This window comes from Apus apus, chromosome 9 (genome assembly GCF_020740795.1).
Source record: "Apus apus isolate bApuApu2 chromosome 9, bApuApu2.pri.cur, whole genome shotgun sequence".
NCBI classification, from domain to species: Eukaryota; Metazoa; Chordata; class Aves; order Apodiformes; family Apodidae; genus Apus; species Apus apus.
In genome coordinates, this window is record NC_067290.1 from 3615671 (window position 1) to 3643432 (window position 27762).

Below are 27762 nucleotides of genomic sequence, written 5' to 3' on the forward strand. Positions count from 1 at the left end.
TCTTCGAGCACTGTTTGACTCAAAATCCCTGCACTGATTTAATATCTGAGATCTGCAAGGAAACAGAAATTGTAATGCAGTCGTTTCCAACGTTTTCATACTAATCAACTCCTATATATTTCCAAGAGAAGTCAATTCCCACCTACTGACAAGAGTTTTGTTTTTCTTAGCTGTGTTTTGTGGACTCACCCGAAATAATTCACACAGCAGAGACTTTAAATTGCTATACTTCTAATAATTTTAAACAATCTCTCAATCTGTTTTTAAGATCAGAAATGTTACAGGGATAGGGCTCCACAGCACAATCTCCAGAATCATTAAAGGAAACAGTTGTGAATTCACCAACAACAATTCTTGCATTTTTCAATATAACCCCTAAAAACAAAAATATAAGCTTATCTCAGAGAATTAAGCAAAACTAATCAAAACACAAGCCATACCTCTGATTTCCATGTACCCAACCCACATACTATCACAAAATGTGCATCCAGTCCACTCTTGATTTCAGAACCTCATCCAGGTTGTGGAGTAACAAGATGCCACCTCTTGCTACAGCCTATTTAAGCCTGATGCTCTCTGTGTAAATCACTGTAAGATTTTATAGTTGTGCATTTTAAATAAACACAGCTTTACTCACATATGTTCATGTGTCTATTGTTTTGCCTTCTTTGAAAATGAACAGAAAATGCTTCCTTAGAAGTGTTTCTGAACAACCCGATGCTTATCTTGGTTTTTGTGACCTTGCAAGAACAAAACCTACCAAGTTCTAGCATAACCATTAAAAAAACCCCTACATTCCCATTGTCAAAAATGATTTTTAGCACTTGGGAGTCTGCACCTGTGGAAACACAATGAGAAAACAGACCCATTTCCATTTCTGTAATCGCAGCTCCAGTGACCTTCAAGAAACGATACAAGTACTAAAACTGTACATCAAATCTGCCATCTAAACTTATTTAATCAGTTTTCAGAGCTGCAGTTCCCCAGTGTCTTCCCTGTGACTGCCAAAAGCACCTACACTTCATTCTACCAGACTGGAAAACACTCTTGTCGTACTCTGTGTACCTGTGCTCTTCATTTACATCACAGTCAAAAGGCAACAACACAAGAAAATCTGTGTGCACGCTCCTGCTTAGCTGTTTCTCTGGTTGACCTGATCTGCCACTTGCCAGCACGCAGGAACGACAGCTCATTTGCTGAATCTGTTTACCCCACTGTCATTCAAGATGTAGTATGATGCTTAAATAGGCAACAGTCAGATTAATATAATTGAGGATGCAGTGCAGAGTAGACAGGAAGTCATGCTGGAATTGCAAAGCGCTTATTCTCTTATGATTAAAAGATCCCCAGGGTTATATCAGTACAACGAGGCACCCAAACAGAGTTGCACAGAAGGCAGAGGACCTAAAGATGGGAGCTTTTGCTTTTCAGAATAACTCACCAGTCTGAAAGGAAAAAACAGGAACTGTGCCAAGAGAAGTTGCCATTTTAATTGCTCCAGAAAAACTGGTGGATTTGTCATTCCTTTTAACAGATGTTTTTGGTTTTTTTCCCAGTCACATTATACCCAGATCTGTATTTCTATTGCACGAGACATTTCATGCAATGAAATCCCAGCACACAGACACAGCAAACCTCTTGAATAGCCTGTGATACAACCCCTTCTGCTTCTCCAGAACAGATTAGAAAGAAACTGTCCAAACACAACATCAGGAACGTAAACAAGGAGCAAAGTCCTCAGCACCACAGGGCTGACTAGCAAAACACAGATTTCTTTGTCTTGGCATTGCTATTCACACAGTACAGGAAAAAAAACAGATATGCAGATTACTGGGGGCATCCTCCTGTAACATTGTTATCACAGATAGCAGAGTAAAAAGCAGTGTCATATTGCTGATGTATCTATTTTCTCAAGTCTTTCAGTCCGTTTCCCTGTACCCTACGTAGAACCTCAGCACTGCAAGTGGGAAGGTGTTCCCTTCCAACTCACAAGCTGTCATGAAAGTCTGAAGAACAGTAACACACAAGGAGTAAAGTTTTAGTGGTCAAAAAGGGCTTATCAGAATACGCTGTAACAGGCAACGTTCTGCCAGTCTAACAGTGTCTGAAAGCAGAACATCCCTGGACAGAAATGCTGTGCTGTAGCTACAACAGCAGGACAGCTGGGTCCCAGCAGCTGAGAGCCACCCAGCTTGGTGTCAAAATTTGGTGCAGTGATTTAAGTGACATTTGCCCTAGAAACCAGCCCTCCAACTCATACTAAAGCACCCAGGAATCACCAGTGGAATAACACACAGAAACTATTTCTGTATCTGAGCAGAGTTGATCTTTGCCTTTTCTCTAGCCTAGATTTTGATTTCCCTTAAGTGATCAGTGTTGGCCTAATTCTACTCCCATTTACATCAGTTGAAGCTTTACCATTAACTTCAAAGAAAATGTATTTAACCCCAAACTGTTCATTTTGATGAATTTTACTGCAAGAGAGAAGAACCTCTGCCTCTCCATCAGAGGGTAAGATGCTGTATTTTTGCAGCAGGCTCCACAGCCAGATGACATTGCTATGCCCTGCACTCACACTTTGGTTGTGAGCAACAGCACAGCTTTGAAGCAACTCAGGACCACCCCTTGCCGTTGTGTGTCAGTTCCATTTGCAGACCAGCTGTGGTGCTGATGAACTGGATGTCTTTAGGAGGAAGCAAGCAGAAGGCCTGCTGCAGGTACACACCAAAAGCATTCATCATGGACGGATCTGAAACAATTCCAGGTCCCTGGAAAGCTGCCAGTCCCATGTCCTGAGTCCTCCCAGCCCAAGGCTCAGACTAAATCCAGTCCAACACAAAACCTGCAGAGATGTAGGGGCCTCAACACTGATTGCTTCCAGCTATTGATCTGCTTCTAATGCACCAAATGACTTGCTGATGTAGACACATTTCAAACACTAGTTCTACTTCTTATCTCTAGAATCTTTTTATTTCCCATGCCATCCTATATGATTCACTCAGCATTACTGATGTTCACAACCTTCTGTTTCTTAACCCCAGACTGTTATTTAAATTACATAGATCTCTTTTATGAATTATGGCCTCAGAGCTGTGTCTCCTTCTTACAGGGAACTGACTCTAGTTGTTTAAAATTCTCTCCAAGAATTAAACTTCCAAGACACTTTTAGACAAGAGATCATTTGTTTAGCAGTGCATTAACCAGGAACTTCCCAGTAAGAAAACTAATATTTGTAAACAACTGTTCTCTAACAGCTTATGCATTAGGCATAAGAACTATAGTCAAGCTTAGGTACCTGCAAATTCACTACCAGAATAAAGTAATTAAAAAGAACACCACAAAAATAGCCCTTCAAATAAAGACTGAAAATTTCAGTATTGTACCACTTAATTAGCAGAACAGCTGTGTATATTAGGCTTTTTAACTTTTACAGAAGGAAGGACGTTTATGTAAGGCACCTTTGCAAACACTACAAATGGTAATGAAAGGAGTTTCACTGAAAGAGTTACTTCAAAAAAATCTTGTCAAAGTAATCCCCAACATAGTGATATCCCCAGTGTCACAGATATTTAAGAGTAATGTAAGTCAACAATTGCTGTTAATGCAGTTTAAATATTTCAGGCTTTATCCAGCTAAATTTACTTTTACCAATTATAAGTTTTGGAAGCCTCCTGCCTGAAGAAGTATCTCAGTCCACCAGCAAGATGCCTCTGTAAACAATGATGTGGGATTTTTTTCTCTGTTTTTCTTCCTTTTCTTTCCAGCCTGAGCTTAGGACAGCAGTCTGCTGACTGTCAGATCTTCAGAACCAACGAGATCTGTCCTAGGCTGGCAGATCTCTCTGCTCTGCCAGGTGATCTGATCCACTAAGGCCTCTGCAGGAAGAAGTGAGGCATCTGCAAGGCCACCCCAGTGCAGTGAGATGTCCCCTAGTTGTTTTCCTTTTACCAGAGGAGAGAGTAGTCGTTATCTACTAGTTTTTACCCCTGTAACTTTAATCAACCCCCCCTGCACTGTAGAAGTGCCACCTTCGTGTTAATTAGGTTTTACCAAAGCTCATTGTGTTTTTCTGCAGTTCCCCCCTCAGATAGAGGCCGTTATCAGGATGATTATCAGATGTACTGTTTACTGCTTGATGGTGCATCCCTCATCAATCCCACTGCAGCACAATTCACCTCATGGAAGGTGACACTTCCAGGAAGGGTGCTTTAACAACAGAAAGATTAATTAAGAAGCACTGTAATAACACTGCAGAAACAAGTGTCAAACTTCTTGCATGGCAAGAAGTACGTGGACTCAAGATAAGTCAAAATTTCGTCTTTATTACCCTAACTTTTATGTAATTTCACACAGCAAATGGAAAACTCATATAGAAATCTGGGGCACATCACTTAAGACTCTTGCAAGTGACTCCATAATAATTCATAAAGTGGAAGAACTTCGGGACTACACTTGTAATGTTTTAATTCCCTACATAGCACAAGACTGTGCTGCCTTCACTCCTCCTCTCATTTCTGCACCTTCCACTCTTATCTGTGTGAAATCCACTGGTAGGAACCAATTAAAGAGAACAACAGAACATCACAAATCTGTCATGTAAAAATACAAAACCATCAAAAAGGATGGCAAGTTGGCCACACTGAAAGCACAACCTCCCATAATAACTGTTGTGTATGAACTGCCATTTCAAATCAGTGTTCCAAGACTGCCAGAGGACCCAACAACCCCACAGCACAACACCCACAGAGGTCCTATCAGACTAAGACTTGTACATGACTCATACAATCTCAGTCTTCCACGTAATTCTCCTTTGACAACTACCTTCAAATCAAACACCTTTTTTGTATCTTCTTAACAAAACCATAGGATAATTTAGCTTGAAAAGGATTTTTGAAGGTCATCTAGTCCAACTCACTGCCAGCTTCAAATGTGGAATAGCTTCTCAGGGTCATGCCCAGATAAGCTCTGAATATCCCCAAGGATGGAGATTCTCACCTCTGTCTGGGCCACTGTTTCCATGTTGGAAAATCCTCCTGGTGAGAAAGTTCTTTATATTTAACCAGAAATTCCCTTACTGCAACTTACATCTATTTACTCATATTCTTTTGCTGTGCACCTCAGAGATGAGTCTGCCTCTACCTTCTTCTGAAACCCTCCACTGGGCAAGTGAAGAAAACAATAAAACTAAATCCAGCTGTGCCATCTCTCCTCCAGAGTGAACAATCCCACCTCACTCAGCCTCTCCTTAAGCTCCCAAACATGGTGGTTCTTCACTGGACTTCTTCCAGCTGTCCATATCTGTCCTCTACTGGGGAGACTGAGACTGGTCACAGCACTCCAGGTGCAATCTCACAAGTTTTAAACAGAGGGAGGAAGTTGGAAAGAGTGGAGCTGACATTTACGAAAAGTTTAAAGACATGATTTTTGCCCAAGCATCATAGACATGTAAGTTCTACTTCCCATACCCGCTGCTTTCATAGCTTCTGGATTCCAACATTCACACAATACAGATGAGAGTAAAGGAACAGTTTGGATATGATTTGCCAAAGGCAAATCAAGTATAAATTTTCATAACACAGGCATCGGGGAAAAGAATATAATGAAGCACAAACATTTGATCAAAAAACTAAACCTAGAGTGCATTTTCAGAAACACATTTGAACAGATAAAGTTTAACTACACTTCCTACATATAGGATTAGATACGTAAGAGACATTATTTTAAAATCTGTTTTCCTTCAGCCCACAAAATATTGGAATTAAGGGACTTGACTCCCATAAAATAAGGAGTTTTGATACATTTACAAATCTCCATTCACAAGGCTATCAAGCCAGCCTTACTAAAAATAATTACTTTTGATTGTCAGAAAAAAAATTAAATTTGTTTACTGGCTTTCACAGGTTGCATAATTCCCAAAAAATACTTAGAGCAATATTGATTTCTGCAATATTGGAAGTTTTATAGTATAGAATACAATACCTAAAAGTGAACATGAACATTTAGGGTCACAGAAAGACACTATCCAATTAAGTTTTAAGCACCTGTACCTTTGTTCCATAAACACAATTTGAAAAATGAGGCTTTGGTAAAGGCACAGACAGACCAACAAAAGCAAATCAGAGCAGCATTCAGAGATTTACTGAAGAGTGAAATTTATCCAGAAGGGCATTGCTGGGGGAAAGGTCTTAATGTGCACTAAGAATTGGGTGGGAGTCATGTCAAGTGATGGGAAAATGAAGGACCAAATCAATTAGTACTTCAGTGGAGCTACAATATTAACAATGAGAGAATTTCTGCATTAAGTAGGTCTGCGATGTTGAACCATAACAGAATCAGCACATATCTAGAAAATACCACACAGAAGCAGCTGGTAGCCCAGCTAACAAGTGGTAGCATCTCTTAGTATGTGAAAGGATGCTAATTTACTTCTTTTATGTCTTACGAGCATTATCTGACACTCAGCAGTTGGGCAGCAGGAGTTAAGGAACTCTGGAGCACCCTTGGATATGTAGTTGCTGGGGGAGAGAAAACAAGGACTCTGCCAGTGGCACCAGAAGCAGCACTGCTGGCACACCAGGTACCTAGGAGGAGAGACAAGCTAAAAAGCTGCAGAATGAAGGAGTCATGAAAGTGCCTAAAGAAAGCAGGAATCTTTTACAAGTTACTGTTGACCCAAATGAGAGAGGGAAAGATGAATACTGAGACAGGCTGTCGATGTGGAACTCAGAGGAGAGAAAAGCTGTTGATACTGCTTTGCAGGCCGGCTTTCCCAGGCCACCCTCTGTTACAAACATCCTCACCTCTGCCCCTCGGATACCAATGCATTGCCAAAACTTGCCAGGCACAAAGTAGTTTGGCTGTGCTGTCTGAATGTGACCATCATTCACAGCTTGCCTGGACAGTTTTAAAAAACAGCAGCAGCAAACATGAGAACGGCACTGGCTGCAGAGGATGCAGCTGCCGTGATTCAGGAACTCTTCCAGCAACCTGCAAACCAGGGATGTGTGTTTATTCAGAGGAAATGATTGGGCAGTGAAGTTCAGAGCACTAGAGTTTTAAAGGCAAATCCAATTAAGATTGGATTTGGGCAACTTAAAGTCACCCAAAGTTTCAGGAATAATGACTGAAGAGTTTTCTAAGGCACTCTGAATAAAATCTTCTGTTAGGATGTGTATGGATTTTGCAACACTTACAAATCCCATTAGCAGCACTGAGAACTGGAGGACTTAATCCACATGGTGCACTGAAATGCTCCCTATTTAATTAATGAAGAAAACGCAAACACATTTTTACAACACTAAATAGCTTACACATTGTTCCAGGGATGCTTTTACTGGTGCACATCACTCCCAACACTTAAGCAAAAACCTTCCTTCGCCTTGGCTGAAACCTCGGCCCTTAATTATCAGCAACTGTTAAGCACTGACATTTCCCCTGACACTACCAGTGTATGTTCCCCACAAAAGACTATCATCACTCTTGGAGAGTTTCATACCTTCACTTAAGAAACTAGGCAATTACAGTTTGCTCATGTTCTATTTTGTGGTTCCAGCAATTTTCTTAACCTTGAGAAAAATTTGCATCATTATTCTAATTACAAGAAGTGGGAGTACCTGAAATCTTTCCAACAAAGGAAAGAAACTGAGATGGCAGATGCATGAAACTTTATACTGCAAAATGACAGAAGGGGAAGTGATGAAATACTAGAACTGTCACTTACCCAGGTAGGAGTCAGCTGCTGTAAATAAAAAACTGCATTCTTCTAAACTCATTCAGGTGTTCATAAATTGACACCAAGTATCTATACTGCTACAAAATAAAGCTACAGTAACTCTAATTGTTTGTTTGCAAAAACAGTTGTCATTACAATAGAAAGATACGCATAAAAATAATAAAATGCAAGTGTGATGTATTTCAAAACCCCAAACCCAACAGAGGGTGAAAAATGCAGGTTCCTCTTTGGTTTACACACTGAATGACAAGGCCAAATGTGAGAGCTGTGTATTTAAACACCCTACAAAGCCACTTACAAGAGAAGTGCCTCCCCAGGCACCTGGGGGGACCCAACATGTAGAAGTCCTGGATGCCATAAAGCCCATGGAGAAATCATTTCCCAAAATTTTGAGAAGAGTGAAGGAGTGCTAGGAAAACTAGGAAGTTTTACTTCAAATAAAGTACATCATTACAGCAGATTTTCTCAAGTACAGGAAACTGTAGTGAAACCCATGAAGGACTTTCCATGCATGCCCAGTTCAGATGGGCAGAACTGAGGTATCACAGGGATCTCTTCCACAGAAGAAACCTTTGGCACACAGTTACCAGCTTCATAGCTACAGTGAACTTACAGAAAGGAAAAACTGAACATACTTTAAACAGAAATAAGAAAAACAACAAACAACTTATTTCCTTTACATCTAAGAGGAGGCAGATGTTTCTACCTCTACTAGTGCTCGTCCCCAGAAATGGGGTAGCTGGGGGCTGGAGCAGCTCTGTATTTCACACCTTTTCCTCCTAAGAGAAGGGGTATCCAGTACTGGTCCCACCCCAGACAGATGTGGAGTCCTCAGAGTCCACGTGAGGCTCTGGAGTCACTCAGGTATTTGGTTGACATGGGATTTTTCTGAAATTAGAACATTGCCCCATTTTCAAGAAAGCCTCCAAGATTCCAGGGTTGTCCCTGTTAGCAAGGACACTCTTTGAAAATCAGGACACCTGATAACCTTAAAGAAGGAGGGTAATTAGTCACATCCCCGCAACCTTTTCTCCTAAAGAAACAGTGATAAAAGTAAACTCCTATTAGAATATCGTTAAATGCATTATTATGCAATCCTAGTTACATAACCATGCCTTGCCAGATTGGGGTATTTTCAGGCAGAATTCACTTTCACAGACTTGCCCACATATGAACAGTTTAAAAATTATAGATTGTTTCCCTCAGAGGGGGTGAAAAAAAGCCTGAGATCCATTTCTAGCTACATTGATGAATGGCAGAATGTCTGCCAATATTTCAGATGTAACTTGAATCCTTTAAAACAAAAAAGTCTTTCTGAGAATCCCTTCTCAGCTAATTCCTTTCAGAGAAGTTATACATTTCATATAAGCATTTGCAAATCCAAATGTATCACTCTCTCCAGACATTCTGTACCATCTGAATGTCAGCTAAAAGTGCACTGTGAATCTATTCAAAATTCAAGTATAAGCAACATTTGACTACATAAAACACAGAAACTTGCAAAATGTTGCTGTATTTTATCAAAACCATCCTGTAATCTGTTTTCCTCTATCCATACTTCCAACAAGGAGGAGAAACAGTGATGCATTCCATGTTCTGCTACAATATTCATCTAATTTTACTCATTTAACAGGTCTGGATAGTTCAGAAACAAATGCTATAACCACCAAAATAAATATTTGAGTATTTTGCTTATTGGTGCTTAAGCTCAAGTTAAAGAAAATTCACAGCTATTGCATGAGTCTGCAAGTAAGAAAAGAATAAAGCAACAGCAAATGGGAAATTCTGACAAGGCAAAATACAGTCACGAATGCATTTTTAAAAGATGATGTTTAAATAGAAAGGATGCAAATTTTCAATACAGAGTTCTATGCAAAGTACAAGCATTATTTGATAAAGTGCACTAATAGGCTGCCTTTTTCTTTCCAAAGATTTTCTTTCCATTTCACATCATATTCAACATTTACTGCCAGCTCTGAAATTCATCCCAAAACACTGCATTTGTAAGGAGCTAAAAAATATTCTATATGCCAGTTGTTGGTAAGAATATAAACAGTTGATTAGTATTTCAGGTGCATCACCATCATCACTAGGTAATACATTCTGCAAAAATAGTAATAGTTCAGTTTTTTCTTTTACGTGGTTCTATTATAATGAATCATTTATATTATCATACTTTCTAAAATTAAAATGTAGGGGAACGTCTTCAAAGCAATTATCATTTGCCTTCTGGCTGTGCAAACTAATAATGGGCATTCTCTCTCACAAGCTCACATACCTGCCTTACACTTAAAAGTGACCCAAGTTGCTGCTGATTACACAGCCCACTTGTGTACCCCCCTCAGAACACCAAAAATCGTTTAGACAGCATAAAACCACCCTGATGGATAGCAAAGTACAGCCAGAAAGTTACCATTAAAAGCATTCCTACCTGAAATTCTCCGACCACTGGGATTGTATTACTGAACCAAGAGATAAATTATGCAAGGGAGGCAGAGCTACCCATTACAGCAAGGAAGCACAAATGACCATAATATCATGTACTTACCTAAGCCCAACTCCAGAGCGTCTGAACATGTGTAAGAGGAGACCCACCTTTCCTGCAGGAGCACTTTCTCTCCACCCCCTCTGGATCTCTCTGCTCTCCCTTTCCCAGCCACTGCACACTGCCTTGAGGAAGGCAGGAGCAGCCCAGAGCTCCTGGATGCAAAACACACAGCACAGGGCAACCCAAAACCCAGAGGGGGGAACAAGAGTAGGTAATTGCTTTCTTTTATTAACAAATCCCGAAAAATAAAATCACATTTCTACAGGATTGGGTTTTTTTTCATTCTAGATAATTTAAACCATCTCTTGCAGAATTCACTCGTTTGCAACAGAAGACAAGTAAGAAAGTGGATTCATCTGCCCTGTCAGTTCCTGTGTTCCTAATTCCTTAATGCACCGTGCCCACTCAAGAAAAGCAAGCCTGGGCTTTGTGCACACCTCAGGCTATGGAGCCAGGGAGAAGACAGTTCTTTACTCACAGGACAAATGTAAGCCAAGCACAGAATTAAGCAAAACAAGATCCACTAAAGTTAAAAGCACTTAAACAAGAAATAATGACTCTTACAAACCACTATTCAGAGATACTACTGAAAAGACAGGAAGCTATTAAGTGTTCCATCCACCACCCCTGATTTTTACTTCTTCATTTAAGTATTTTATATATAATGGAAGACTAGTAGCAAAGTCTTCACACCAAACCCAGAACACTATGCAAGTGACCTGTTAAAGAAATCTTCTGGAAAGTAAGTAGTGGATTAAACATGATCAAGGAGAAGATGAAACTGAATCCCAGACTCCCTCAACCACTAAAATACTACAAAAGAGGGGAGGCAACTCAGTCATTGCTCGTAGTTCTCACCTGCACTTCAGAGGTTTTGACACCATGTGTAAGCCTAGCTCTCTATTTTTGTAAAACCTGACAAAATTTAACTGCAACAGGTTTTTTTTCCAAGACATATGAATATATTGAACTACTATTCTCAGCTTAAAGCTTGGAGGAAATAAAGAAAAAGAGAAAAGGGGAAGCTCTTAATAGCTTTGATTTTTAAAAAAGTCCAGGCAAAAATAAGTGAGCCAAGTAGTAGTAATCCACGTGAAAAAAAATAATAAATCAAATCAATATTTTTATGGGAAAGAAAATATACAGAGGGATGTATGTACACACACTAATGCCTGTTCTGAACATCCATCACTCACTCCTTGTTTCTCACTGCACCAGAATGTACCTGAACAAGCTGATAGGTGCATCTGCACAAGCCCAGGAGAGGTTCAATCCTACAGAACAATCTCATCATACTGTCTTAACATTACCCACTAAGCTTTCAAAACCCATTACTTTCTCACAGATAAACATTTTATCCCATCAATAACAGACAGATTTGTGATTAGAAAAGAATTATTAAATATCTAAAAGCAAACACGCTTTTAGTGTAGCTTTTTAAAATGATCCTCAAATTATCTCAGTCAAAATTACTCTGTTTTCATGCTGCAAATTATGTTTTTCACTGTCATACTATGAAAAAGTGGTGGAATTAACTGCTGATTCCTTTAAATCACAGATCTTTAATCTGAAAATAACATTTTCTCCTAAATATTTGCAATGCAGTCTAGAAGAATTACAATGTTGAATTAAAGAATAAGCATTGCTGGACTTGTATACTAGAAGATCAATTCTGTGAGTTAATGGGCTCTTGAGCAATCAGAATTTAAAGAAGTATTTTACTTGTACAGAACTTCCATAACAGCACAGTTGAGGTGAAGAACAGTCCTAGATTCTTGGTTTTGTGAGTGTAGAGACTCCAAAAACACCAGCAATAGCTTCACCCAACTATTCAATTGTTAAAATCTAGGTAATCAAAACGCTTAAAAATATTACAGAAACAAAATGTGGCACTACACAACGTGTTAAAAAAGTGCTTTTGAAGCATGCAAATGATCAAAAATAAAACAAAATTATACCTCTACAGGAAAGCAGTATGTGCAACATCCATAAAATATTTTTGTTAAGTACTGGGAAGAAATTTCTGTGAGTATGATGAGCAGTTTCTAAGGTCAAAGTGATAAATATGATAAAGATCCATTTGCTAGAATTCAGTCTAAGTACCTATTTAAAAATAATGGACTTTTATTCATATTTCATGTCTAAACAAGAATTTGAGCAATAAAGCACTAAAACTGTAATAAATTGCTATCTTTCATATTCTTATAAATCCAGGATGATCTAGCAAGTCTGCCTTTTGAACAGCAGAATTAAAATACACCTTTAGCACATGTTCTACTGGTGTCCTGCCAGGATTCTATGCTGATTTGACTTAAAAATCCAGGTGTATCCTGAAATATACTTACAATTCTGTCTCATAGCTACTTAAGACTCCAATCCCAATTTCTAAAATTACAGCATATTCTGCAAATCAAAGCAGTTTGCTCAGCAACACATCTCCATGCATCCATAAGCAGCTCTGTTCACTCGTCGCACACGGCCCAGACTTAGGGTTCATTTCTGACTGGTTTTGCTGAGAAGTAACTCTGATTTATCAAGGATTTGCACATATTGTACAGCATGCTATGGAGCTTATTTACAGCAGACACAAAGTAACCAATAAATATACCAGACAATTACTCAAAGCCCAAATGGCAGCGTGACCTGCAAAAAGAACATTGTGCCCCAAGCACAGGCGGCCAAAACTGCAACTGTGTCCATACAGATGAACAATGAGACCTGGGGGGGGGGGGGGAAGCACATTAGTACTTGCTCCCACACAGGTAAAAGGTAAAAATGTCACTTCAAAGCAAACACTGTTGGCACTCAAATGTTTATACAAATAAACACTTTTTCATGTCGTTCCCACTTACAAGAAGATAAACACTTCCTAGTAGCCATTCTGAACCTGAGCAGAGGAGCCTAAATTTAAGAATTGAAGTAGCTTATCTACCTTACCCTTTATGAAACTTGCCATCCTGAACAACTTAGAAATTGTTTTATCTGCATTTACCAGGGGGGCAAAAAAGTCAGTTGGGAGGTGTAGTATTTATTTCTTTTTTTATTACTACTGTGATCAATTGAAAAAGCCAAAAATCTGCACTGGAGTGGGCTTTAAAGTGACAGAAACCAAATGAGAGAAGTTTGGCTCATGGGGCAGGAAATCAGGGTTCAAGGCCTTTCCAAGATACAAGTTTAGGAAAATCCCTTCTGCTACTGCTCTGAAATTTGGATGAAGCACAAACTGAATGCTTCCTTCACATTATATTATCAAAATTGTCTTTGTTAGCCAGATATAGACATTTTCCTGTGTATTAATTTAAGTTACTGTCCTGAATAACTGTGGTAACCGAGATAATATCATTTCTTGTCCAAGTGAAGAAAAACCTCTAACATTAACACCAGATCATTTTTTTTTAAGAGGTCTATGTGAGATAAATGTTCTAAGTCTATACAAGATGACAAATAACGGCATCAAGTCATATATACAAGGTTAAAGGAGAGTGTAATTTCAAGGAATTAATAGAGAAGAATGGAAATTATGGAATATCAGTGGAGAGAGGATCCTGTTTCTTTGGTGAAGGGCACAAACACCCCTAGTTTCTTAAGCCATAAAATACCTTCAACATTTAAGTTGGATTTTTCTCTGTAGGAAATCAGAAGGCTACTTTCAGCAACATTTTAAAATCTCCAACCTCATTCAAAGAAATACGCAGGAGAAATAAGAAATGAATGAATCACAAAACCGGGAAGCAATGAATTTGGCAAAGGGTAATAGAAAATGGAGGCCACCTTTACCTGTGTTTCCCTACGTTTAGCAATGTGGTTTCAAATTTATGTATAAAATAGCTCTGTCAGAAGAACTTTCAGAAGAAACTAGGATTTTGAAAGAAAAACTGTCTTCCAAAAGCCTGAAATAAACACGTGGTTTTGATTAAATCAATATGATTGTATCCATTACAGCTTCAGAGGTGACCTTTATATCAGATTTTCCATTTCTCATATTCAAACAATTTTGTTTACTCCAATTCTCTGCAAACGGAGTTGAAAAAGGTGTAAAAATCACAAATTATGAAAAAAAGCTACTAGGTAGGCACCACATAAGCTAGTGACCTCATGAAACATCACCTCCAAGCTCTACATTTCATAAGCTAGTGCCCACCCTACCTCAGTATTTCACCAACATCTCAGAAATGTGCTACAAAATCTGCACATGTAAAGGAAATCCGACCTCATCCATAAGACAGGTCAAAACAAACTCAAGATTTTTTTGTGCTAGTGCAGCAGCATCTCAGACATACCACTGCAGCACATTCTGAAGATGTATAGATAGCAACGAGCAGTAATATTTTATGAAGGTGTCAAGTTCCTGCCCCCAAAGGTAACTGGTAAGTGCAAGGCAGCCATTACCTCTCCAGATTTTAAAGACAACTGCAAAAACCTGTAACCCAGCGTTGGCTGTCATTACAACACAAACAAACCTACAAACACACGTTTAAAACCCCTGCATCTTCATGCAGGTCACATGGACCTGACACCGTGGGCGATGCCCCCCGAGCCAGCGCTGTGAGGAGGTCACTGAACTTCTTGGCTGACGTTTGAGAACACACAGAAAGCCATGGAGCAGTCATCTCTCCTTCTCCCTGGGTCAATTAGGATTGGAGCCAATTTGTGTTACAGGAAAAGAGGGCATGGGAAGGAATGGGTTGTTGGTTTTTTTTTGCTGTATACTTAGATGCATAAGCAAGACAAAACAGTTTTGCTCCAATGATTTCTAGAGATGCATTAATTCAAAACTGTCAAGGGGCAGGGCCCAAAATCTGACCCAACAATAAATCAATTGCTATTAGCAATTTTCAAGCCAGAATGACATAAAGAAATAAAATGGCAAGAAACTGAATCTATTTCATAGTCTCTATAATCTACACACATTTCTTTTATCTGTAACATTATCCAATGTCCAAACACAGTTTGGTTAGTATCAAATCAAACATTCTCTCAATCAACTTCTTTAGTCTAAATCCATCCACATGCATCTGTTGTGACAGGCCTTTCTGTGATGTAGGAACAGATTTTCTGCTCGAGGAGCACGTTGCAAAAATAAATGTTTTCTACAATTTTTTTTTCCAGAAGAACCACCCAGTCTTTTGAGTAATTCGTCTCCTTTTAAAGTAGATAGAACAGCAGAAGCCTAAGTTGCAAAAAACCTTTCAACCTCTGTAAAATTATCATTTAATTATATGCTATGTTCAACATCCTAAACCAAGACAACAGGGTTTAACTATTGAATTTGTGTACTTTCATGTACTTTGTGTTCTCACTGAGTTCATTCCCCAGCATGTTTTTTCTGTAATTATGACAATGAAAACACACAAACTATAATAACAATATCCCAAAGGTCTGGCCAAACACAAACACTGTTTTAAAAATATGCTCCACTAATTTCAAAAGGACTACTCATCCCAGAGAAGAAACCTGCTCCAGAATGAGTTAAGAGGCAAGTTTCCTTTACATGGTGAAATTACAGAATCACAGGAGTATTTGGATCGGAAGGGACCTGAAGATCATCTAGTTGCACCCACCCTGCCTAGGCAGGGACACAGAACCAATGCCACACGTACATAATATACTCACATACCAGAAAATTCAAAGTGAGACTGTTTTCACAATCCAAACATGAGCAGAGCTCAGCTGGGCTGAACATGTAAGAATCAAGAATACACAAGACACCCCAGAGAAATCCTCCTGCTGCGGCCCCTGGGAAGTGGGAAGAGCAGCATGGAAAGCACAGCTCATCCCACCTCGGTTTCCAGGAATAGCTGAAGCTCAGTAAGCTGATGAGGGCTTTCAGATTCCTCTCAAAGCTTTTAGCAGCCACAGAAGATGTGCAGCTTACAAAGCCAAGTAATGCTGACTTGCAAATACATATCTCCTAAGAAACTTAGACAGTAGCTACTCAGTGAACAATTACACAGTGGTTTCAGCTGAAGGAATCCAGAAGAGTAAGTCTGTATTTTTTAACACCTACTGTGGTTTTGGTATGAAGTGCCAATTGCATTATAGGGAAGAAATCCTGACCTTTTTAATGAGGGGGAAAAAAAACCCCACCCAACCAAAACACCCCACACAGAATAAAAAACTACAGTAAATTTATAAATAAATAAATAAATAAATCAAAAGAGAATTTACAGCTGGCTATATACACATCTCACTGTCTGCACTTCTGGAAACGTGTTTCACAGTTATTTGAGTGGTGCAGCTGGCTCTATTTAAAATATTGATATTTAATTGATCAGGGTGTATGGCTGCTTACCCTTCAGCAAGTGCAACGCAACTGCTTCTTCAAACACTCTCCTCCAGCTTCCCCCAGTCTTTGTGTGGAAGTACTGGGACATTTAGCACCTCAGGTGCCAGATCAGGTAAAAACGAGAATCAGTGTCCCTACTACAGTCCTTTATATTTTACAGATTCAAAGGGATTGCTGTTTAATAAATTGAAATTCAGGCACATCACTAAAATCACCAAATAGAAGCCATTAAAATAGAAAATTTTGGTTTTGTCTGTTCTGGTTTTTTTCCCCCCAGGGGCAGAATGATCACAAAGACGACACCATTTACACAGCCTGTTTATCTGAATTCATGTAGAACCCATCCTGGAAGGATAAGAGCAGCTAGAAGAGCTTGCATAACCACCCTCAGCACAAAGCATTTTCTAAAGATAAATGGGAACTTCAGAACTCTCCTTTCAGACTACCAACACACACACACACTCCGAGATTTTTTTCAGAGGATGAAGCACGAAAATGAAGCACCAGATATTTTGCCCTTATCCAAATGACAAAAATCTCTCAGGTTAAAAAAGTATGTATCAACACAGGCATTAGTTCATAAACTTATCAATGTTTCACAGGGAAAACCAGTCAGCATGGCAGCAATCATCATGGCAGCACCACAATGCTGAAATCCCAGGGCACTTTTCAAACTAGTTCTTGTTTACAAGAAGTGACCTTAGAAAGAGATTTATAATGGTCAGGGAAATATTCTGCCCCAGTGACAAATTAATGCAAAAGAGCATTCATTCCTCACCAGTGTCTCATCTTGCATCAAACCATTTGCTTCAGTGGAAGGCAAAGCCTCTCAGCAGCCTGAAAATTTAAATATTTTTCATCCAGCAGAATCTAAACTACACGTTAACCCAGAATTTAAAAATCACCTCTTCTAAGTATGAAACAGCAGAAAGGAAAGTCATTCTTCAAATTTCAGACTGACTTGAGGAAAGCACACATGTATGAAGATAAGAAACAGTTGTGTATCTGTAAAAATCCCACCAGTCTCTTCTGCTGGAGATTGCTACTCAGCCTGAGTTTAAGAACAAGCAGTGTGTGCAATAAGGGTTTGGTAAGTGCACTCTGGACAGTTGAGTAATTTTTCACTTCACCAGGTGGAATTCAGAAATGCTCCAGATAATAATTTCTTGCTGATATTTGAGATGAATATGAATCCAATCTTCCCATATCAATGACTAAAAAATCAGTTGTTAATAATACAAAGAGTTTATTTTGCTCCTCCTTATGATCCTAGATGAAATTTAATCTGTATTTTTATTAGTTGCATGAGCATCTTAGTAAAAAATAGAAATAGAAAATGCTGACCAAGGTTATTTAAAAATAATCTTGAAAGACTCCAAATCAGTCCTTAGTAGAAAAATTAATACTTACAACTATTATAAAATACAAGCTAGCAATTCTCAAAAATCCACTTTTTGCACAGCATTTTATATTCTTGTACATTTGTGAAAAGGATCTGTAGAACAGCTCAAGACACCATAAAAATGGAAATATAATTTATAACAGGTACAATAGAAAGAGATATTCAAAAGCAGAAGCTTTACCATTACAAAGAACACGTGACCATCAACCATTGTAAATATCTTTAAGGTTTTTTTTTTTAATTATGTAGGGGTTATTGTGATACAACGCTTTTGCAAGCACCAAAGAACTGTATTCATGGGGTTTTGTATATTTAATCATATGCACAAAAAAGACAAAACTAAGAGAAGAGTGTGTTGAACAGGAACATCTTTTATTTGAATCACAAGCAGTTGAAGGCAATTCACACAGGCCTGTATCCCTTCCAGAGGCAAACTGACATAAATTCTCTTACAGTGGCCTGAAGGAATTCTCTCCACAATTCTAATATGCATTGGGGTGGATTTTTCTTCATTGGAAGAACATTTCAGCACAGAGAAAAAAACCCAAAAACTGTGCTGAAAAGAGCTGCTCTCTTCTATCATATAAGCACGAAGGACAGAAACCTTGGTTGTAGGTTTCAATTAACTGTTTACTACCATTAGGGTTTTTTATTATGCTAAATTAGGAACTGTAAGGAATGCTGCTTTGAGAGTCAGCATCATAAACTACATACTCCTCTGTGTAAATTACACAGAACTTCACAAATTGTTTCTATTGTAAATTGAACACCAGCAAAGATGCTCACTGGAATTGTTGGCAAGAAGTTCAAATTACAGTAGAACTCAAGAACTGTGACATTAGAGACCCTTTGAACCCATCTTCACCTGCTCATGATAGAAGAGGGAAAACAAGCAGCAGAGGGCAGGCTCCTCCTCTTACATGCAGAAAATTATGGTACAACATCCCACCAAATGGGACTGAAAGGTCCTAAATATTCCTCCCTCCCTTGTATCATGTGGCTTCACAGCTCCTGGAGCAGGATGGGAGGCCTGGTGAACATCTGTGGGTGCTTGTGTGCCCAGGCAGGCACAGCACCCTGACAGCTCAGTTTACTAAACACCCCAGGGCTCCACCTAAGGGAAATAACAGACTGGAGGAGGCTGCTACGTATGGATGAACTTGCTGCAGAACAGATTTTTATCACAAAGCTTGAAATTTTCTGTTTTCTGGTTCTAACTAGTTACAGAAGTGGTGCAAACACCTCCAGTGCCTCAGTCAGCCCAGAAAGTTGTCCTCTTAGGATAAAAGAGTAGATTCACTATTGCAGACTACTCTGCTAGGTTGGAGAGAGTGAGGGTTTGCTTGGTTTGGGTTTTTTGCAGAACTGGAACAAGATTCTCCTTAAACAATGAAATAGTTGCTAAAGTATTTCTAGTGGCTCATTAAAAATACGTTGAAATGTTGAGAGCTAGGTACTCCAAAGCTACTCACAGTAGTAAAAATGTTCCTATGGACTTGATATTCTCATCTCTCATCAGTATCATGAACAGGTGACAGCATTCTAACCGTATGGTTACTTCACTATACAAAACAACATATTAATTCTGATTTTAAAACCAATCTACTCCCTGACATCTGGTGAGAAATAAGGTCACAATTATTTATTTGACTAACAGGCATCCCAGGAAGTGGTATTTTCTGGTAGTTCTCTTGCCCTTCCCTAAGTTACTTCTACCTGTTACAGCTGATCCTTCACTTGGGAACACAGGCCCTAAGAGCTACCTCTTCTCATGAGCTGAATTTACTATTCCAGAATTACTGTTCCAGAATAACACCAATGCTCTGGATTTGTTTCAGAACAAAACTGCCTGGTTTGTGCTTAGTCCAAAGTTATTTAACAATTGCTATTTTCATTTAAGTTTGTACTCTATGTGAAAGATTTTGAATCTACTTTATCTGGCTGAAAATATTTTCATTGTATTTCTCCTTTCTGGTTCTATCTGCCAACCTTCCTGATGAAAATCTGCAAACACATCAGGCACAATGATCTCACTGCAGAGAAGTCAAGGTCATGTATGTCCTTGAAGTATAACAAGGATGATGATTTTTATTTTTTTTATCTCTTCTTAAAATTGCAGGTACCAGTCCAGTTCTGCTTCTGTGCTTTCAAGCTGTCAGTTGGCTCTTCTCAAACCAAGAAAATGCAACCCAGACCATTCTTACTGCAGAAATTAAAATTAGTTTGGATGCTCTGGAAGGAAATGGTGCAAATATATAAGGAGAAAGTTGCACTTGCTTTTAAGAAACAATACTGTTCAGTAAAAGCAGTGAAATGGGAGGTCACTGAAATTACACAAGGACTGTGTGGTCTGGTCACCTGCTTTTCACATCAAGCAGAAGCAGATCTTCCCACCATCCTCTTCTGCTATGTCATCTTGCCTCCTAACCTGTTCCACATCTTCACACACCAAACCTCGGCCATGAGGGAGGCAGGAGGCTTCTAACAGATGGCAATGGGGTAATCTGTGCTTTATCTTCAGCCAGTAGCACTTCAGTGAGACTTGATGAACTGACAGGTTTTCAAGGGACTGAATGTTGCTTGGGGACATGCCCAAGCCAACCTCCCTGTGTGTGACCTCCTGGCTGACCTCACGGGCACAGGGAGCAGGAGGGTGTTGGGAATCAGCTATTTAAAGCTCATTACAATCTCAATGTCAAGTTCAAAGAAACTGCCAAGTTCACTTCTTCGTGCTGAGAACACACCTTCCAAACTGAAAGTGTACTTATCTCAGTCTTACTTAGGCAAAGCTGACTGTTTCTTCCTCTCCTTAGAGAAACCTCTGGAGTTACTGCTCAGTTAACTCACAAACTGTTCAAGGCCGCACAGCACCTCTTCTTTTGACACTACTTATACACCACTTAATGCTTCTTCTACATCCCACACCAGAATTAATTACCAATAAACACTGCTGTAATCTGTTCTCTACATCCTGCTCATCCAGTTTAGACCATACTAAGCGTCTGCACCGGCTCAAACATTCTTGTTGTACAACAGCTGGGACAGCAAGACTCACCATGCCTGGGTGCACACAAGCCTCAAACTGGTCTTCCACAATTCACAACCCATGTTCCACTTCAGCTTCATTTATACTTTCAATTGAGAAACTGATACTTAAATATTTATATGTAGGGGACACACATGCCATGTGTTTGAGAGCTTTGTTCTTATAGGAAGAATCATAAACCATACCTTGTATTTCTATTTTTGCAACTTCAACACAGTATTGAGTTTCAATCTTTCTTTTAAAAAGCCTTGCTAATAACAAAATGAATGCATAATAATAGATCTTGTTTCTGGCTGGAAAAGCCATTCAGTCACTGTTGTTTATTGTTCCAAGAAAACCGTAACCATAGACACCATATCTTCAAGGAATAGTTGCCAGTACTCAAAGAGGTAGATTTACTGAAAGAATAAGCAAATAGATTTAATACATTTCTCTTTCACATAATATTTTAGTAATTTATGATGTCCACATGGGGCATACTGATCAGTTCAGTATGAAAAACCATGATGCCTGTACTCCCCTGCACTTGCAATGTAGACTGGATCTACTTTTTAAATTAAAAGTGGGGTTTTTCCTATGAATAATGTTTCTGCATTTCAATGACAAAGCACACTCTGGCTCCAAGACCTTATAATGGTCTTTCAATATATAAAGGGGGCTTATAAGAAAGATAGACTTTTTACCAAGGCCTGCAGTGACAGGACTAGGGGCAGTGGTATAAAACTGAAATAAGGTTTAAATCGGACAGAAAGAAGGAATTTTTTACAGTGAGGATGGTGAGACACAGGAGCAGGTTGGCCAGGGAAGTTGTGGATGCCCCATCACTGGAATTGTCCACGTTCAGGTTGGATGGGGCTTTGAGTAACATGATCTAAGGAAAGATATCCCTGTCCATGGCAGGGGTTTGGACTAGATAACCTTTAAAGGTCCCTTCAACCCAAACCATTCTGTCACCTGTCTCCTGTATGAACTCTGTGATGAGATTTTCATACTGCTCACAAAACTTCTTTTAATTATGGAAAAAACTGAAGTGTGAAGTAATGGCTAAAACAAGACTATTACATCGAGAACCCAAAAGAAACTAAACAAATGTTAAACCACCTACTTAAATGTATTGTTATACATCCATAGTATAGTACATAGAAAAGTGACAATGGTAAAAAGTTACATGAACTGCTAGTACTCTGTCAGGATCCTTCACTTGAGGAATCTTAAGAAATCACTTAAGAAGAGAATAGAAAACACTCAGGAGAAAACAGTTCTAAAGACTGAAACATCTATAAACCCTAACAAATTATGCCAGTCTTTGCAAAAATATTCCAGCAATAAGATTGCAAAGACAATAAGTAGCCTTCACTAGATCAGTAATTCCAAATCTAACCGTATCAGTCTGGCAAAGTTTTATTTTGAAAGAATTCAGCAATAGCTTTTGATGAAAATAGCTTTTGATGCCAGGTGACCATTTTACTTCTTTTCCCTGTCTTCCTGTGATGTTGGTTTCCATTTGTCAATATGAAAAGTACAGATTTTAAATCAAATTAAATCTTATCTGTTCAGTTCAGTCCATTTTTAACATAAAATCTCCATGGAGTTCACTGCATATTTTTAGTCTCTTCAATAAATCATCAGCCAAGAGAGCCAAAAAAATTCTAGAATTCCGTTATTATTAATTCAATTACAACCAGGTAATCTAGGCTAACATTTTGAAGCAGTAATATCTGACTTGAGGGTAAAACCCAGAAGTGGAGCTCGGAAGGGAAGCTGGCCAGCAAGAGTGAAAAATAATAAACACATCATCTTGTCAGGAGTTGAAACCTTTCAAACACACCACAAAATGGAACCATGAAAAAGAGCACAAACAGAACATTACCGAGGAAATCAATGAGCAGAAGTAGGACATCCATTTCTTACCCTATGTTGATTTTAGTACAGCTGTTGCACAAAACAAAGCTCAGAAAGAGCATATTTCCCTTCATTTAGGTTTCTCACACAAATCCAGGAAGTTATTCAAAGACTCCTACCCATTTTTTCCCACTCATTTGCACAAAAAAGAATATCTGACTAATAGGGCAAGAAGGACTAGAAGGAAATCCAGGACAAAAGTAAAGCTCAGGAGTTTGAAATAAAAGTCTGTAAATGAGGATGGTTGGTTGGTTTTTTTCTTTTCTTGGGACAAGGTGTCCCCAAAGAAATGCCTGGTAAACCTCAAAGCTGAAGTATGGTAATTTTGATGTCTGCCACACAGCTGCAGTGTCAGGAACCAAGGGATGAGACAGGAAGGTAGCTGGGAGGCATCTGTCTCTGCAGCACTGATCTCAGCAGGAACTCCTTTACTCTGTATGTCTGGGGAATAAAAGGAGTTGAAGTCTTTAAAGCCTGTCCATCTTCTGCACTTCTTACGTTGCTGTCAAATGCCTGGTTTTGCTTTGTACCTGATCACCTGCTTCATGGAAGTTCAGAATAAATCATCTCAACGGGCCGCAGCAGCCTAGGTGACCTGGGCTTTTGTCCTCCTCAGTGTCACTCTTAGTGCTTATTTTGCCTACATAATTGTCATATCTGTGGGTCCAGTGTAATTGACACAGAGAGCAAGTTTCAGAGAAAACATCAGCACATTCATGTTCCCTTCTCCTGCCACCTGGCAGTTAAAGTTCCAGCTTTCCCTGCACAGAGTCAAGGGAGATGTCAAGCGCAGAGCAAATACGAGTCCTTATGTCAAGCGAAGCTGTCCATGTCTGACCTCACTCTGTGAGTCACTGGAACCCAACCCACCCACAAAGCCAAGTAGCAGCACCAGGTTGCTCTAAAAGCAGGAGACACATGACGAGTTCCCACCACCAGCTCCAGGCCCACTCAGGCCAACACGCAGTCACAAGCCGGCCCCTAAAGGCATATTTTTAAGTGCTATATTGTTCATCTATTAATCAAAAGTAACTTGAAAGGAAAATACACCTAACTGTGTAAAGAGAATCATAATTATATACCCTGCTAGATGGTACTGCAGATCATTTACCCCTTACAATTCCCCAAAACTGTCATGGTGAACAAGGTTAACTACCAATCCCATTCTTTAGACTTTGTTTCCCACAGCCAAATGGCTTAATTTTTCACCATGTGCCTCAAAACAGGTACCCAGCCAGAGAACTTCTGCCTACACAACTGGTTTTCCAATTGCACCAAAACTGAAGTCATAACATACCATTTCAGGTCTGAGGAAAAAAACTTTCAACCTTCTAGGTTGAGGGGCAAAAAAAAAAAAAGAAATTACTACAACTAACTCATAGTTTATTGCTGGGCTATTTGCTATTTTAGGCAGGCAAAATTGAAATAAGTAGGTTTTCCTGTACTAGTTCTACAGAGAACTCCCCACAGGTTCACTGGAAAAGAATCAGGCACACCAGTGACTAGTGGAGGCTTCATTCAAAGGCTTCATGATGGCAGCTGAACCCTGATGTCAGAGCTGAACTCCCATTGAGACAGACTGCACTACAAAACCTTAAAAAGTGGTATTGTTAGCAAGAAAACATAAGATAAAATGTACTAAATATTAAGTAATGCCCTCATTTAAACACACAATCTTTTCATGCTATTGTTTCACAAAGATCACTCTTCACTTGGTAAATAGGACCATGTAAACACAGGTCTATGCAGATCCATAATCTGCCCAAGTAGGGCAATTTTTTAGTTCCTACATCTTTTTTGAAACCAAGCATACTCATTTAAGTGACTTCCAGTTAGACCTCACCTGTGTATGAATAAATACACAGAGTAAATTCAGTGCAAAATACTAGGTAAAGGCAAACCTACATTATGGAGTCAGTTGTTTCTCAGAATGCTTAAGGTTAATGCCATCAAGCAGACATTTACAGAAATCATATCATTCAGGGGCTTTAAGAACTCATCACTCACAGATGTAATCCATTTTCCTAATCCAATGACTGGTGTTGAGCAATGAAGCATTCTGGGCATCTGCTGCAAAAATGTTTCAAAATTAATTATTTTACTCACCAATACTCCACCAAGAGAAGTAATAATTCAAATAAATTATTTTTGGCCTCGTATAACTGGCAGAGTGTGGGATATTTCCCATTTTTAACAGGTGGATTATAACCTCCATGGTATGGATTCCTATTGGAAACATTACACATTTCTGCCTTTAACACACCACAATGAAGTATGGAATTTTTGTATTAACACAGGCAGATCTTATGAAACACAGTACTGACATTTGGCTGCAGAAGAGGCTTAGTTTTCTTGCAGTTTTTATTATTAAGACACTGGCAAAACCAGAGGTTATAGTGACAAATTTAGTTTTCTTCTCCATAACTTTATGAAACGCTCTGCCTTGCAGTTCAGCGCGCTCTCCCCAGGAGGTGAGGTTTTTGTTATGCTGCCTATCCCCCCCCTCCCCTGACATATTTTGAATTCACTTACCAGTTACAACCCATTTGATGGAGGAGAGAAAACTGACAAGTATTTAGGTCCTCCAACTTTCCTTCATATTTCCTTCTTACACCCTTCAACAGCAGAGGCAGGTGCTGGTCCCAGCAGCAGCCAAGGAAGGTGAGATGGGGCAGGGGGGGTGGAAGAGGGGGAGGAGAAAGGACAGGAGCTGTGCACGTAATGCACTAAGATGTGGATTTCATGAGGGTGGCTCAGAGACAAATGTGAAACAGTACAGGGGAAGCACACATCATCATCTACAGGGGAAGGGGGACACTGTGGCGTAAGAATTCAGGGACACAGCGCATGATCTGTAGGAAGCCCAATTTCAGCTTACAAAACAACTTGTTTAGCCATGTGTTCTGCTATGCAGCTACAACCTACCACACTGGGAATAAACCCAGATAAAAGATACAAAATAGAGCTACTATTAAAATGCTCTTAATGCTTTTTACCGGAGATGACAATGTGACTGCCAATAGGTAATAACTTTCTGAAGCTCCATCAAGGTATTTTAAGCAGAACAGCTCCTTTAGTTCTAGAAGATTTCTGCTTAGCTTCAGTTTGGAGCACTGTTTAAATTCTCCAGACCGGTTAATCCCTAATGAGAGATGTAACTGCCTAATTAGTCTTTTACCACCACACTGGGGATGTGGTTGACACTAGCCTTGTAAATAATCTACAAGATCAGAACTCCAACAAAACACGCGGCATTACCTGCTTCTTCCCCTACCAGCTTTCATGATATTTATAAGCACCATTTACAGCTCAAGACCAACAGGAATAAAAAAAAACCCAAGCCCACCACTGCTCACGAGACTAAGCAGAGGAAGAAAAATGCTGAGCAGCAGCTGTCACAGAGTGGGAGGACAAAGACTGAAATGAGACAAGAAACTGTCAATACCTTTTAAAAGATCCTACTTTAAGAAATTGAATCTCTTCCCCCAAAGCCATTTTTCCACTCTTTTGAGCTGCTACAAATAACTGACGACTATTTATTACTATATTTTCAGGTATATGTTCTTCCCTAGAAAACCTGTCAAAAGGTTTGCAAGAAAAAACATCTCAGCCTTTGTAGTCAGAATAATCCCATGGCTACTGTGAAAAACACTCCAGCACAAATACAGACTTGCATACAAATATACATATAAAAACAATTTGCAGATTTAGAAAAACAAAAATGTGCCTGAAGTGCTTCTTCATAGTCCTTAAAATATGTTCAGATGACAGCACTGAAGCCAGTATAGGAGAAACACTCCTGTTTGTAAATCCTTTCTCAAAAAAATAAAATGGCACAACTTAGGCCACTATGCATTGTTGATCACAATTTTTTACTTAACTCGATTTGTTTTATCTAACATTTAATTGTTTAAATTAACCTCTATTAAACCTTTGACAATTGAAACGTGGGCAGGTAAGTTGATCAGCATTCTAATTAAAAAAAAAATCCTGTATACATATATATATATATAAAAATATATATATATATATACAAAAAAAAAATATATATATACACACACACAGGCACAGGGGCTACACACACACAGACAGAAATGTGTTGTGGGAATGTTAAGAGTGCAAAACTGAGTGCTCAGAAGAGAAAACATGCCAGTAGAGTAGATGAGGAAAGCCACTGCATGTTTTCAGGGCCTAGCCCAGAGCACTGTCCCCTGGCCTCGCAGGGTTTGGAACAGCACATCTCCTGGCAGGCAGGAAGCTCAACAGTGTTAAAGTTAGCTGGCCCAAGATGTTTATTTTCCAAATACTAAGCTTTAATCCTCATCACGTCTGACAGCTAAGCAGAAATCTACTACACTGGAATGATTAAAGTCAAAGGAATCATGATTCCATGAACTTCCAGAAAAAGAAGGATGGCTTCAGCAACATATACTAAGGCACATGAGGTGTTAACAAAGCACAGTAATTTGGTATTACCTTATAAATTATCTGATGCCTTGTGCTCAAATAATCATAAACCACTACCTGTATTTATACATGCTTTCTTCAGCTTATTTGCAAAAGTAGCCTGCTTACATAAATACACACTTTTAAACTTGTTGTTTTTAAAATTAGCTTTATAGAACACCCAATTCCGTAAACACACACCCTGTGTTCCCCCTTTTCTCTGCCTTCTACTGGCCATGCAAAACAAGTACCTTTAACTTTGATTCTAACAATTACACCACATTTTAAAATTAACTTTCTAGTTAAATGTTCACAAGCTTGAGATTTATTTTTTTAAAAGGAAAATAAAAATAAAACATGAGATGAAATGCAACATTGGACCCAAACACACATTGCTGCA

At 39.1% G+C, this 27762-nt stretch overlaps 1 protein-coding gene across 13 annotated transcripts in view; it reads right to left on the reverse strand.

The window, feature by feature from the left end:
* ATP2B2 (ATPase plasma membrane Ca2+ transporting 2) overlaps nucleotides 1-27762 on the reverse strand; it is a 409447-nt gene that overhangs the window by 193208 nt on the left and 188477 nt on the right. The window contains exon 1 of one of the 13 annotated variants that reach the window (XM_051627774.1): nucleotides 10281-10303. The exons of the other annotated variants lie outside the window; for them this stretch is intronic. The gene's annotated coding sequence lies outside the window, so the exon portion shown is untranslated. Of the gene's footprint in view, nucleotides 1-10280; nucleotides 10304-27762 lie in introns of those variants that run through there. 13 annotated transcript variants of the gene reach the window in all.